This window comes from Drosophila grimshawi, unplaced genomic scaffold (assembly GCF_018153295.1).
Source record: "Drosophila grimshawi isolate 15287-2541.00 unplaced genomic scaffold, ASM1815329v1 contig_1377, whole genome shotgun sequence".
In the NCBI taxonomy this organism is placed as follows: domain Eukaryota; kingdom Metazoa; phylum Arthropoda; class Insecta; order Diptera; family Drosophilidae; genus Drosophila; species Drosophila grimshawi.
In genome coordinates this window covers 16,336,123-16,352,214 of record NW_025062900.1, presented here as the reverse complement: position 1 = coordinate 16,352,214, position 16,092 = coordinate 16,336,123, and positions in this window count along the sequence as shown.

Below are 16,092 nucleotides of genomic sequence, written 5' to 3'. Positions count from 1 at the left end.
CAGAAAGAATGGTTAAAAGTGAACAAAGCCAGCAAAAAGCGCATAGAAAGGCAAGCTGAAGCCTCGCGCTGCACAAAGTGACCAATTCTATGCATATATTAAGGAAAAACATAACTTTCTCGTAAAATATAATTAAACGATGCTCCTTTATCGAGTTGACTTCGCGACTCGCGTCTAGTCGAGTCGAGTGGATAGTTCAAAAGTTGACAAAGCGCCGAGCGCGGAATAGTTTTCTAATTAACTGTGAACTATGCGCAGCACAGAAAAGACGCACAACAACACATAGAAGTACCAAGAGACGGCGAGAGAGAAAGAAAAATATAGATAAAGAGAGAGAGAGAGAGAGAGAGAGAGAGAGAGAGAGGGAGAGAGTGTAAGAGAGAGAGTGGGTGGGAGTTGAGGAATGGTTTTTAGTAGCGCGGCGAGATAAACCGTGAAATCTCATGAATTAACTGTGACAACTTTTGGCTCCTGGCTAGCACACGAAACTATTTGAAAAGAAAGACAATTGCAATTGCAGTCAACAGAGCAGGGACATGGGCTTCTGCTGGGACCAAGGGGATGTGGGCCAAGGGGTTAAGTGGCTATGGGACTCTAGACTCTATGTGACTGGTGATGGCAACGGCGACAGTTTCTCCACAAATGATTTAGTTGCGTCGGAAAGCGAAATGTCGCCAACAAACAAGTCGAGTGCGCGCTTCCCGCCATTGTGTGCCGCCATTGTACCGGAAATGCCGCACAAATGAGACCTGGAAGTGGAAGGAAGTTGACAGGGTAGGGTAACTGACTGGGAGACTGACACACCCAGAGCAACGCGGTAACGTGCGAGGCGTCAACAATGTCACATAACAGGTCGACACAACACCAGACAGTTACAGTCGCGTGTCGCTCTTCATTCGGCACTGGCTCTCTCTCTCTCTCTCTCTTTCGCTCTGTCTCCCTTTCTCGCTTTTTCTCTTGCCGGGTCGCTCCTCTAATTAGCTGCAGTAATGGCATGTCAACAGGGCCGCGCGAAGGCATCAACTTGCAGGCTGCCTGGACCCAAAAACAGCGACAGCAGCTGCTGGAGTGTAACTGGAGACAGGCGGCAATTCCTCAGACTCGAACTCAGACTCTAAGATATGCCATGCCCATCTTAACCCATTTTACTCAGTGAGAAATTAAACACAAACTATAAACAGTGGAAGGAGCAATATTAAGAAAATATGTATTAAGCTTTTAAGCATACCAAGCATCAAAGTTTCCTATCCTTTCATTTCTTAAGCACTTAAAACACTTCTCAGATATAAGTTGGCGAAATTCCTTTGAAGTGCTTCAGAAATTCTTTACAAGTATTTCGTGTATATGCATTTATTTTCTTTTTAATATTTTCAATTTAACTACTATATCGTGTGAAATTTTAAACCGTTGCTATTAAGTTAAAGGAAATTATGCTGTAATTCATGTATTTCTGTGAAGACCGTTTTTAATTTTTAGCCGTGCTAAAATCTGCAGCAAAGAAGCTTTCCAATTTACTAAAAAAAACATTTATTTTTTATTTTTTTTAGTTTATCATACAGATAACATACATAGAATATTATTACCAAACATTCTAAAATGATTAAGTTTTTAGTACTACTGCATACATAAAATGAAGGAATATATTTATATTCTCTAACAATACATTTATGTGAGGTATTATTGCTTAAATAAATTGAAGATATTTCTTTATTTAATATTATAGAAGCCTTTCTTATATTTAACTAAGCTGACTAACTCAGGTATCGAATTCTTGTTCTATTTTTTTAACTAAGCACTTGCATTTTGGGTTTCCTTATAGAAAAAGTAAGTATTGTCTTAAGTAAATTAAAAATATATTTCTATCTTATTAAATAGTATATTTTTTATATTTTAATTATATTAAATATGAAATCCATTGTCAAGTGCTTCACTTTACAAATGCACCTGCACTTAGGGTTCCCTTCTACAATCGACCTACAAAAACTTTGCGCTTTTCGTGGTACATTCAAATTTGGCATCGTTTTTTCTTATTTGACATAAATAATTGGCGCATAATGAGCATAACTTGAAGCAAATTACAGAGCGTGTGCTTCGAACGCCAGGCATCTGGGCGACTGGGCGGCTGGGTGACTGGGCGTGGCCCTCTGGTGGCTTAAAGCGTTGGGCAAAGGAGACACGGCGGAGATGCGAGAAACTTAAAAATATGTTCAGACTGTGGGTGGGCAAGGCACAAGCAACTCCAGCTTTAGTTATCAGCTACCACGCCTGATGCTGTGTGTGTGTGTGTGTGTGTGTGAGTGTCGGTGTATGTTGTTTTTGTCGTCCTCGTGTTGGTCCTGTTGCTGGCACAATTTTTTGTGCTATTTTTGCAGGTCTTTGCTTCTTGTTAAGCTTTGCCAACGTTTTTCTTTAATTATTCAAAAGATAATTACACTAAAAAATTTTTGTCATTTGCAAAACGGCGCCACCATCCCCAAGTAACCCAACTTACAACGTACACAAAATCTATAGACACTATATTTTCCCTTCCTTTCTCCTTTTAGGTTTCCTTAATTTTCTATTTCACTTTGACATATATATATTTTTAAAATTTATTTTTTTTTTTTTTTGGCAAAGTTTATGCTGGAAGAAGAAAGTTGCAGCAGAGCGCTAAAAATGCTATTTATATTTTGTCTTTCATAATTGCCAGCCAAGCAAGCCGAGAGCATCCCGTTGCCAGAGTCGGATGCCAACGGAAAGCTTACGGAAACGCAGCCCAGATACGAAAACAAGCTTTTTGCCACATAAGATACAGACACCGAGAGAGACTACTTCACATATGCCACATTAAAGATAACATACTGAATGCTGCAAGAGAGTGGAAAGAGTGAAGATGGGTAAAAAGCGCACCGAGTTGCGAATCGATGGGTTGGGATTCTGTCAGTTTCACACTTTTAAATAGCATCGGAATAATTATGACTTTTGAAAAAGATGTATTATTTCTGATGCTTCGGAAATCAATATTTCAATGCACATAGTATTTATTCACTTACCACAGTTTAATTTTATAAATAAATTTTAATAATTCCCGAACTAAAATTACGTAAAGGATCAGAGGTTGGAAGAAAGTTAATAATATATACATTCCTGATAATGTTTCTTAATATATCATAGCTGATCTTAAATCAATTAGTTACGATGACTTGTATACAGTTCCGTTAATTTAAATATAACAATTAATATTTAAACTCATGTTTCTTTTAATTAATCTACTGACTTAAAAGATATCTGCGAGCGGTTTGAGAAGTTTTCCCCCGGTAGCCATTTGAACATCTGGCTGGCAACAGCTCGATAATTATCGGAACATATGCATGTATATATAATAATATAGCAAATAATAAAAGCTCGACAGTCAGTTGGCCACATGTGCCTCGTGCACTCATATAAATACTTGTTAAAGCATAAGTGTGTGCAAGTAGGTGTGACCATATGTGTGATTGAGTGTTAGTGTGTTTGTGTGAAGAGGTCATAATTGGCAGAAATTAACGTGACCGTACAATCAATATTTATCGTCTATATAAAGTTCATGCATATATGTATGCACAAATGCATACTTTATATTTATACACACTTAAACATTTATGTCCGTCTATGTATACTTGTATATTTATTTATTATAATTTGCCGTCAACGCGTTTGCATGTTAATTTAAATTCAAGTTGAAAACTGCATTTTTAATACCCAGCACCCATTAAAAAACAACTACAAAAAGGATTATTCAAATGCAGAATGAAGCACATTCGATCATAATCACTAAATCAGATTAATATATAAAAAATTGCATATACAATATAAATCCTTTTTATCATATATATTTCAAATACATTTTTTTAGCACATGAATAAAAAAAAGACCCTTAAGATCTCGCACGAGGTATCTTTGCGTCGAACCCTCCCGCCTCGACACTGCCTATCTGTATGATGCTTTTGTTGGTGTGGTCTGTGTTGATTTTGTCCATCAACAAACAAAAATGGCATGCAAATTATGAACCGCAAATGTGCCTGGCGAGAATGGGCAAAGGGTATGCTGGCCGTGTGGGCGTGGCTGTTGGCAGTTGGTACAGCTTATCCGGAATATATGTGTGAACAACGATACTGTCGCAATTTTCATAACGGCCGCACATCTATTTTTAATGGACATATTTCCATATACACAGGTAATTCATTTACATTTTTTATTGAATCACAAATTTTAGGTCAATGAAACATTTGTTATACCTGTATAAAGTACTTCGCCTCTCTTACTCCCACTATATAAATACATAATGATCTTAGGATCGACTTACTGCATAGATTAAGGCCGACATGTTTTTTGGATTAAACTTAATTTATTTTTTTAGCTAAACACTTTGAACAATCGAAATATATCAATTTATTTGTTATTATTAAAATACTATAAGTTAATATTTTTCATCTAGCAAATTAACTATTATCATCTAGCAAATTAACTATTATAGATAAAATACAATTTTATCATAGTTTCATCTGCAAACCTTATTAACCACAAACTTGTCCAACAGCAACCACCATTGGCAAGTGGATAGATATAAACATAAACATGCCGCATGCCCTTGTTTGACTCGTAGATGCAACACGTGGCCCTTGCGTGCCTCTTTGCACTTGCCAAGTGGCAAATTTAATTTAACAACAATTAATACTTACTACAATTTATGCATATGCTTTGCATAAAGCTGAATAATGCAAAAAGTCACTTACTAATTTTCAGAAATTCAAAATAAATTATTAAAGATCGCAAGAATCAACAAGATTACGAAATAGCTTTTACAAATTGTATATGAATGAGAAAGTCAAACTGGTCCCGGGAACATCTTAAATATCTTTAACTAATAATGAAATTAATTTGACTTTTGGTGAGTTTGTTAGAGAAAAGTTAATATTTATTTTAATACTTTTTGTTTTACTTGGAAAAATGATGAGACAAACGCCAATTATTCTAATTTATATATCGGCTTGGTTGCTATTTATTTTGTAGTGAACAAAATGAAAATTCAAAGGGAAATACTTACGATTTTCTTAGATCTAAACTTTATATTTACCTACAAATCTGCTGCAGCTAAGCTGTTCAATTTTTAATGACTTAAAGTTGGACACTGCACACTGCAAATTATTGAATGTATTTGAATAATTGCACAAGCCAGTAAAAAATTAAGCTTAAGAAAATAATTTGCCTGGTTTCGATATTGAAATAGTTCTGAAAATCAGCTACAAATATTCAGAGTTCCGCGCAAGCCTGAAGACTTAGTTGCATGAAAAATTTGGCATCGCTAAGCAGACTTAAACAAGTTGCATGTCAGCTTCCATAATAGAGCCAAAAAATAGACTTTGCTAGCTGAAAAATGCACTGGAACGTATTCAATATTCATATGCAGTTTTTACGAACTTTAGTTAGTACTTGGACCAGGATCTGACCACACACACACACACACACACAGATATTTTAAACATGCCTCGCACGTTGTCAGGCGAATGGTGGCCGCTGGTCGATCAGGCCACTCCTCTGCAAAAGCGCCGACTGTTTATCAACGGTGGGCAAATTAAATTTGAAGTGGACAGTGGTCGCTGTGCAGTTGGGGGGCGGGCGAGGTTGTTGTTTTGGATTGCGAGGCAGCAGCATTGATGGATGCGCTGCGCACGTGTCGACGACCGCAATGCTAAATATTTTTTACACCTCCAAATTACGGGGAAACAACTGACGGCGACAACAGGGTAAACAAATAAACAAACCGAGCTAACGGAACATTGTGGCTGACACACAAATGAGAAATGTATAAACAAACGTAAAAACTGTGGCGCCACCCAGTGCACAGTGGAATTCTTTGGTTGGGAGTTAGGGTTTATGGTTTGGGGGTTGTTGTGGTTATTCGTTTGGCTTTTTATGAAATGAATACAATGCGTAGCAACTTAAACCAGAAATAAAACTCCAAATGCAACTAATTTGCAAGGACAAAAGGAGGCGGTAATAACTGTGACTGGGTGTGGCTATAGTCACTGTTACACTTACAGTTACAGTTAAATGTGGCTTTACTTGTCCTGTTGATTTTAGCTACTTATATACCCTAGCAAAATGGGGTGTGCTAAAACACACTCATAAAGTCAACAATGTTGGTATTGGAATTATACTTCACAAAGTTCGCATAGTAAAAGTTAAATTCAGCATCAGTTTCATCAAACAAAACACATTGAGAAACATTTATATATAGAACATTAAACATGGTTCAACCCATTGAACGCGATACTGCCAAGTCTGCCATCACTCAAAAAATATACAACGTGCAACAACGTTAAAATTTGCCAGGAAATTGGATCGCATTTTGTACAGTTGCTGGCCTTTGATCAACCGAGAAGTTCGTGGAGTTCCAGCTACGACTCACATATGACTAATTACTGAACGATGGCATCCATTATTTTAACGAACTGCCAAAATACATCTGCTGGATATTTGGAATGAGATCTTTTCAAAATAATCTTAATCTTTTCATTTATGATTTCAAATTTTGCTTGCAGGCGATTATTCTTTACATAATTATAATTTGGCACGATGTATCCTCAATAAGCTTTAAGCCTTGAAATTTGATATATATTTGCTATTTCTGGCAAGCATTGTCCTAAAAGTGGAATATCTAGTCGAGTTTAAATAAGCAAACTACTTGCTCCAGGCAACCAATATTCTTTTATCTTTATTAGTTTGGAATTATCGTTAGCTGTTGCTCGACTCTGATTTCACTTGGCTACCGCAGAGATTGAAATGAAAGCCTTTCCTAGAGCATTATTGGCTTCGGCTTCTGAACTTGCCAAATTACACTCTGGCCTCTTGTTGTTGTTGTTGCTGCTGTTGTTGTTAGCACTGTTCTCTTCCAGCGTTTTCCATGCGTAAGTTTTGTTTGTACAAGCTACGCTTAAGCATGTGTGGCAGCCCAGTGTACGTCTTACTGGGTGTGTGTGTGTGTGTGATAAGGTGTGTGTGTGTGTGTGTGTGTATTAGTTGGTTGGTTGCTTGGTTTGTTGGTGCGTTTGTTTGTGGCTGGCTTAATCCTTTCATTTTCATAACTCGTCATAGAATGTAAACAAGATTAAGTTAGTTTTCTGTGCTGCTCAAGTGGCTTTGGTCGCCTGCAGTTGGGATCTGCAGCTGGAGTTGGAGCTGGAATTGTGGCCGGGAGTTGAGGACATGCAATATGCTGGCGAGTGGACCCGGGTCTTTGGCTTCAGCTGTGGCTGTCGTTTGCCCACAACAAGTCCACCAAGTGACTGTTGCAAATGCTTTTGTTGTTGTCCATGTTGGTGCTGTTGCCTTTATACTAAACTCGGCAAAAGTTTTCGTATTAAAAAGTTGGACGTAAGGATTTCACAAAAGCTTCCGCCGCATTATATTGAGAGCTGATTTTGAGGGTGTCATTCCCTGCAAACCCTATCCCCTTCCCCACACTTACCACGCCTCCAGCCTAAACCGCCCAGCGTCCTGTTACCCAGTTAATTGCCAAGTGATATTGCTGATGTTGTTGCTGTTGTTGATTGTGCTCTTTGTTTGTGTTTAGTTGGCAGCACTAATAGTAATTAAAGTTATTTCAAATGAAATTTATATGCAGATTGTTGTACACAAGCTAGTTGTTTTAAATATGTACATGTATTAAAACCAAAAAATAGAGCTTAAAGAAGTAATTATAATTTGAAAAACAATAAGATTTAGTTACTCCCTCCTTTCATTAAGCAATTTATTTAATAGTTCCGACTATTTGTTGTGAATGATCTAAAAAAATGATCGTATGTATAATTATATATTTAAATTATGTTTTATAACTTAAAACAAATTAATTAATAATAAAATTGACAGAGATCTGGAAGTAATTAACATATCTATTTCATTCTTCTTATTGCTGCACAAAGAATTTGATCAACATAATATGTGATACATATTTTTATTATATATATATACAAATGCATATTCATTCAAAATAATTACTTATAGATGCATAATTACATTTATAGAAAACGATTGGATTGTTGGGCGGCCCGAGATATTAAACTAAGCTCGGCCGATCAATAAACTAAGCAGAGTAGTGTGCAAGGAGCCAAATGCTGCTGCATTCATAATTCGCAGGCGTCATATTTGTTAAGTGTGCGGCTTTCGGGCTTGCAATATTTAATGCATTGGCTATGCATCGAGGTCGGAAAACCTTAACCTCAACCCATCAACGCTCACGCTCCACGTTCAACACTCTGACCTCAGACCGCACAGACCGCACAAAATAATCAAGTTTTGTTTTGTTGCTCGATTTAGATGTGCCGCATGCGGCCATGCCCACAAACAGCAATTTGTGCGCCTTCCACCTCCAACCCCGCTCGATTGTGTTGAAGGGGGTGTGAAGGGGCGTGGCTGGCCAACGCCTCAACATGCCATTGCGTACTCGGCATATGTGAATTTCCTGTAATAGATCTTGTGGCAAACATAAACTGCATGGTAAATTCCCTAGCCTGCGGCAAACTCTGATGAGCTCAATGGCAAAACGCACTGGTGTGTATAACTGTGTGTGTGTGTGTATATTGGTGTGTGTGTTGGTGTGTGTGCGTATTCGTTGTGCGTGCGTCATGCTCAAATGATAAATTGTTCAAGGCATGACCTGGCGGGCAGGCAAAGTTACTGAAGTATGCAGCAGCGTAAGTAGTACACTGAAACACCAATATTTTCAAAAATCAGCAGCAACAATTTCAAATGAACATTTATTTCTTTATTGATCGTTTCCCATTCAAGGAAGATTCCAAAAATCAAATTGTTGACTTAAATTCATAAGTGAGGCTGTGTTAATAGATCCCTCAGCTTCTCAAGAATTTATAATTTATTTTGTCGTTGTTTCCTAAAACTGAAATGCATATTCTCTCAGTGTAGAAGGCAGGGTGTGCATTAGCATGTTGCAAGCTGAAGATGGAACAGTAGTTCTGATAGCTACAGATAACATACGATGCATAATAGTTGATGCCACACAATTTACACATATTAAGTAATACTACCGGTAACAGTAGACATGTGTGCTTGTATGTGTGTGATAAGTGTGCAGCGGTCAACGCTAGCACTAACTAGACAAATTGCAATAACATATCCCTTGCTTAGCTCAGCAAAGGATTCAATGGCCTCATTTGCATAAGCGATTATTGCGCTCATATCAACGTTGAATGCATGAAGTCATATTTGAACTAGTGCCCAAGAAATTGCGGACTATATTCAAATGTTGCATCTGTGTTTTGTATAATATTTACTTAGCATAACTGTAAATGTGAATATATATGCCTAATATTTGTATGCAAATAATTAGAACTTGAGCTTAGGTCTTGAAGTAATGGTGTCTTCAATATGGCCCGCAACTCATAACTTTACGTGAAGTCTATTATATTTATTTTATTTATTTATTGAAATAATTTATTAATAACAAAACACATTTACCTAAACAAAACTGAAAATTAAAAAAATGAGCTCGAACTACTTATTATATCTACCTCCATGAAAGGAGAACATTTCTTTGAATAATACTCAGAACATTTCTGTTTGTGGCATATACATATTTCGTGCAGCTCAATACAGAATGTTGCACAATGCAGTGGCAGATTGCACAACGGATTCAGCATACTCTCTTACCACAGTGAATTAAAGGTGCCTCGATGCTTTTACTTTGCCAATAAATTGAATTTTGTGTACTTTTTGTGGGTCAAGCGGAAATGCATTTTGATTTAAAATGCGTAAAGCGTTCGCATTGCGTATACGTAATGTGAGCCAAATATGTAAGTAAGTAAGTAAGGGAGTATGCGAACGTCTCGAAGGTGCTGTAGCGCCAAGAGGGGAGGGTGTGGGTGCGGGTGCGGGTGCGTGTGCGGGCATATCGGGGGTAGCAAGTTTTCTGTTGCCTTTGCCTCGGCGCTGCATGTCAAGTGGAAAATTAAGATTGATTACGGCAGATAAGCCAGTGAATTTACAACGAATTTAATTGATTGCATGTGCACTCAACTGTATTTCTCTGTGTGAGTGTGTGTGTGTGTGTGTGTGTATGTATGCATATGTCTGTGAATTTAGTATACGTGTTACATGTCAACCTTCAAGTGGCAGCTTGTCAATTGCTGAACGCCAACCTCGAAATGCGCAACTTGCAATTTAATTGCATGCCCAGCCAAAAAGAAAAGATCGTGTTAGGTTTCCTTTATTTTCGAGTTGTTGCTGCCGCGTAGAAGATTCGTGCAACTCGCAACAGCTCGTTAAGGTGCGAACAACGGTTCACAAAAGTAGAGCTGCTGTAATAAGACAAAGATGATGGCAGCCACAGCCACAGCCGCAGCCGCAGCCGCAGCCCCAGCAGCAACGCCAAATACCAACAGCAGGAGCTTTAGCAAAATGCAGCTGCAGAATTTGTTGCGGTCCTGATATCCTATATATTATTTTGGCTGTGCATGCGGGTGGTTTAAATGATAAGCGAGATAAATTATGTAACAATATTTATTGCATTTAACCCTTTCAGTACAATGGCTGCATAAAGGCAAACTTGTCGACACATTACAAAAAACCAATAGCGATTTTTTCTGTTTATTTATTTGAATTGTTTACCAGAAATATGTTTTTTGTCTTTGCTAGAATAATACGACCTCGAATACTATTTAAGAAGTCCAAAATGAATTCGGTTCAGAAAAGGCTAAGCGTGTCCTCACCAGAGTAACCTCTGGAGTGTTTGACATCGCAACTTATGTCGAGCAATGAAATTATTTACTTGATTGTTGTCATGTTTTATTTGTTAAGCTTGTTTGTACAATTACTTAAATTAATGTGTAATTAAGTTAGCTTTTGTGCACCTGTAGCACATCAATGTTTTGTAGTCTACAAAAATAATCAAAGTTTATGTTTTGAAACTTGGTAATTATAATAATTACTTTTTTTGGTAAAAATTTAAGGGTACACTTGCGACTTCTTAATTTTCGCTTTATATTCTTAAGAGTGTGTTATGTTTTCTAAGCAAGCGTATTCCAATTTCGATTTCCAGGGTATACGATGGTAGTGCCCTTTTTTGGGATCCTTGTTATACTTGTTTTTGCATTTGTGGCTGTTGCTTGTTATGCCATTTTATAACCAGCGTGCTGGAGCAAATGTTTATGTTTGTTTACTTATGCATGCGTGCAAGTGTTGGTCGTGTATAAATCTGTGTGTGTGCGTGTGTGTGTATGTGTGTGTATGTGTGTGTATGTAGCTATCTGCACTTGTCTCTATGAATGTAAGTCGCTTTCACTGCATATGAGAATCGCTCATTTCAATAACAAAACTAGCTCAAGCCACTTGTTCTCACAACTGACGCACTTAACTGAAAATATTATGCAGGCACAAACAAGACAGGAAATTGAGCAAACGATGCTTTCCATCCACCCGGGATCCCTGCACAACACAACACAACATAGCACAAGACAATGTGACATTCGTGTCTGCATTAAAGCCAGATAATGATGTCTAATCAACTGTCCCCGAAATGCCGGACAACTTAATGCAAATGTATCCGTGTCGAATCAATTGGCATTAGGGACGACATACGAGCAGGCTTAAAGTTTGCAATTAGCCTGTGGGCTTTTCGATAGCCTCGACAAGTAATGCCACGCTCTCAACTCTGGCTGACAAAACTTTCTACCTGCATTTGTCAGCAAATTTATTATATAAGTGCAGTGTAGGGGGAGTGGCAGTGGAAATGGAAAAGGAAGTCGAAATGGGCATAAGAAGCGGGGCAATAGGAATGAAAACAACAACGTTTTGTTCGTTTGCTGCTCACTCGCCTTTATCTAATAAAATCTAGAGTGTTTAATCCCTTGCGCTCGACTGCCGTTCTACCTTATCCAACAACGGCTGTACCCCTTTGTGCACAGATCCTGTTGCAGTCGCAGGAGCAGGAGCAGGAGCAGTTGCAGTCACAGTTACCAGCTGGCACTTTGAATCCATTGCTTGGGCATCGTTAGCAATTTTCGATGGTGGTATTCGTGGTACTTTGTGCCGATGGGGCGTATGAACTATTCACAGCAGAATGCGATGGCATATTTCCATTTTTATGGATATGGTAAGAGTTAAATGTTACTTAAATTGATATGTTGTGATCATGGCTGTGATTAATATTATTGTTATTATTATTATTATTTTTAGAGTTGTTAGTATTTATAAATGTAGCATTTATTACTAGACCAAATATGAATTTAAAGATTGTTTATTGGTTTGTGAGCGCTTTTTACAATTTAAATAGGTTTTATGCTGGATCCAGATCAAGTGTGTCTTATTTAGTATATACTCCAATGTATTTCGGATCCTGTTTCGATTCGTCTTCAGGTCTGTATAAAAGTTAAAAACATATTAAAATGAATTCAAAGCTAAATGAAACTGTAAAAATAAAACGAATTTTATTTTGTAATCAATATATGTATAGAGCTTCTTGCAGTGTATTCGCCAATCGTTGTTGCTTTAGTTTCAATTTTCTAAAAATTCATTTCGTTGTCTGGTCCAGCTCGCTGCACAATGCAAAGGCGATGCAATCGCCAACTGATAAAACCAGCGCCAGGTAGTTGGGAGGGCGGGCGAGCGAGAGAGGGGAGAGAGGGGATTGTGGGATTGTTGGCTGGCTGGTAGCGAATTCCAGGACACGGCGCATTGCGTGTTGCCCCATTCGGCACTCGATCATATTACTTATTGTAACCACGCCGCAGGATGCGCAAGTGCCATTAATACAAATAAAGTGACACAAATACAGGCAAGGCCCAAAGGCAAAGCCCGGCACAGGCAGACACAGACATAGAGGCAGAGTGAGACACTGTGAGAAAACGGGGGGTTGGGGAGAGTACTGCGCAGGTATCGCTGGTCGACTGGTCGACTGGTCGCTTGCTTTCTGCCATAACAGGCGACGGTGCCTGCCATGGCCATAACTTTAGCCCACTGCTGCAAATTTAGCCAAGTGGAAGACTAATCTCTGAATTCGCCAGCACAAACTTTTGAACAATGGGCAAGAAAAGTTTAGAAACTAGTCGTCGGTGAGCATGTCAACTCTGCGCAAGAACAACGAGCAGCATTTTACTTGTCGACGGGCGGTCCCGCTCTTCTATTCTTCTTCACTGTCCTGCCACAAAGGCGTCGCCAAGCAACGAGGCGTTAAAAAAGCCATCCAATCCAGTGAACCAGGTGTGGGCGCAGGAAGCAGCAGCAGATAAGGCAGAGAAGGAGCATAAGCACAAGCGGCAGTTACTAGCTACTAGTTACTAGCTACAAGCTACGATTACAAATCACTCAGTGGGTGGTAGCCAGTCGATTAGGCTCTCAGATACAATTTTCAATTTGCATCCTTGCTAAGATAAACAGTTAAAGGGACTGATTTGTTTACGGGGACGCGGCAACAACACAGCCTTCAATTTGCAGTTGCCGTCTGGCAGATAAATAGTTAAAGTGCCGACCCACAAGCAGGTCACAAAGGGCTGACAGGGCATCAGATCTGTCTCTCTATCTCTATCTCTCTCGCTCTCTCTTTCTCTCCCTCTCTCGCTCTCGCTCTCTATCGTAGATGCGACAACAAGCAAACGAAGAAAAAATCCGACAGCTACCCTTGGAGCTGCTGTCAGTTTGCTTGCTTTTTTCCATACACTGTGCATAAATAAAACGCCCTAAGTGGGTAGATTAGCTGCGTGGTAAACTAAGATTTACTCAAAGTGCGTAACTATAAAAAAGCCTCAATAAGGTGAGTTTAACAAAAAGAGGGAATAAACTTCGGCCCTTAAGAGCTGGCTTGAATACCTGAATATCATGTTTGGAGTAAAGTTCTCTTGGCAAATCTTAGTGAGAGCTAGATCATTGCTGCCTATATATATGGCATATAATAAAAGATTTCTATAAGAAATTGCAAACAAATATATATAATAAGGTATTTAAATTATATTTATAAAACACCTACTTTGAATTGCTACATGAACTCATTTTAATATATCATTTTTTGACAATAATATGATAAATTTAGGAACATTTTTAGAAATTGTGTGCAAAAAGTTTTTTGATATTGTAATTGATGTAATATTAATACATATAAAATGTCTTATGTTTTATTATTTTAGAATATATTTGCTTACAATTTTGTTGCATTTATTATGCAAGTATTTACTTATTATTCTTTATGTGTATTTATATAATTTGCATAATTGGTTCATCGATAATCAAATGAAATATTTCAAAATACAATATAAAACATAATATTCATTGCTATAAGAAATTTTTCCAAATATAATAAACATTACTGTAGAAGATTAAAGAAATATTTGTCAAACTTATGATAGAGAAAAATTACTTGTGAGTATGAAACAAATTCCCTACTTTTTCCCTTACACATTTTGTGGCTGTTGCCGATTTTCCTGTTTAGAGAGCATTCCTGATCCCAATTGAATCAAATCTATGCACAAAAATGTGTGTTATTTTATTTTTATTATTTTACTTATTTTGTTGGTTATTGCAATGCCAAATGCTGCGCCCATATGTAGGCAACGTTATTATTTTTTATTTTTTGCTTACTCTGCTGAGCTCATTGGCAACATTGCTCTGGCCATGTCATGCCGTCAACCCGTAACCCCGTGAGCCACTGGTATCCACTGGTATACATTTGCAAGTTGTTGCTGTTGCTGCTGCTGTCGATATTTTACAGGTTCTGCGAGGGAGGGGCTAGAGGGGGGGAGGTGGGGCTGCCAATGGAATTTATGTTTGCGCCTGTGCGCCAAGTCAATGAATTGCAACAAATTTCGCCTGCTTGCGGCTTGTTAGGCGGCATTTATTTATTTATTTATCGCGCGTTGCCTTTGTCCCTGTAATAAAGACACAATATGAAGGGGCGTGCCCGGCGGTAGCGTAGTGCTGTGGGGTAGGTAGAGAAGAAGCGTGCAGGGTTGTCAGGTGTCGCTTGCTCTGTGACTTTTGTGTATGTGGTTAAAATTTTTAACTGCATGCGGCCAAGTAGCATAAGGCTCAAGGATGGGTTGGCGGGGGTATTGGATTGGAGAATGTAGGGGTGGGTGTGTCGGGGGGGTGGTAGTCACATTGCGCGTTCATTTGGATTTATGTTGTGTTACGGATTTTTGTGGCCTATAAATTGTAATTACTTTAACGCTGGTAAATGAGTTTTTGGCTCAGGCATTAGCTGACATTTTGCCCATTAAATGTTGTTGTAGTTACTCAAATTGTTGTTGCGGTTTTTTCGAGCGTTTTGTTGTAATGGTCGTAATTAAAATTGGTTGCCTTCATAATGTGATTGGCTTGAGTGCACAGCGCCAATGCTCGATACGGCTTTGCAACGTTTCGTTATAATAAAATGCCATATATCACACTGGAAACTGGGAACCACAAATCAACGACAAAGTCGAGCAATTTATAGACAGAACAGGTGAGCGACCGTCTGCCTGGGCGCAATCGTAGAACAAGATGTATAAACTTTAGCCTCTGCCATTTGGCACCACTTCAAACTAAACAAATTCACACGACACGAGTCTCGGCACAGGGGCACTGTCAAGGGTAACAGTCTCTGTCTGATAGGTCTCGCTCTCTCTCTCTCTCTCTGTGGCTGTGCCACTGGGCGTACACTTCAAACCACTCAGCTAGTTATAGACTAAATACTTGTGAGCACATTCAAAAGCGGATGCGGGGCGCTAGGGGATTGCCGGGGGAGTGGTGAACGTTGTCACATAACCAAGACCAGTGGCCTCTGGCAAATAACGTTTTGCAAAATCGGCCGCAATTGCCAAACTAACCAAATTAGAGAATATGCAAATGCAAGCAACATGCACACAAGAGGAAGAAGGTTGTGGGGGGCGAGGTGAAGGGGTATTCACTCTGAAGGGTTGTAGAATTAAGCAAAACGACAGTTTAGAGATGTGCCACTGCTATGAGTGACTGCGATTTGCTTTTCTGAATGTTGCACAAGTCACTCGAATGCACTTGAATATTTATTTATTTATTTAATTTCTGGTCCTGGCGGACTGAGGTTTATTGGGATTTATATTCAAATAACCT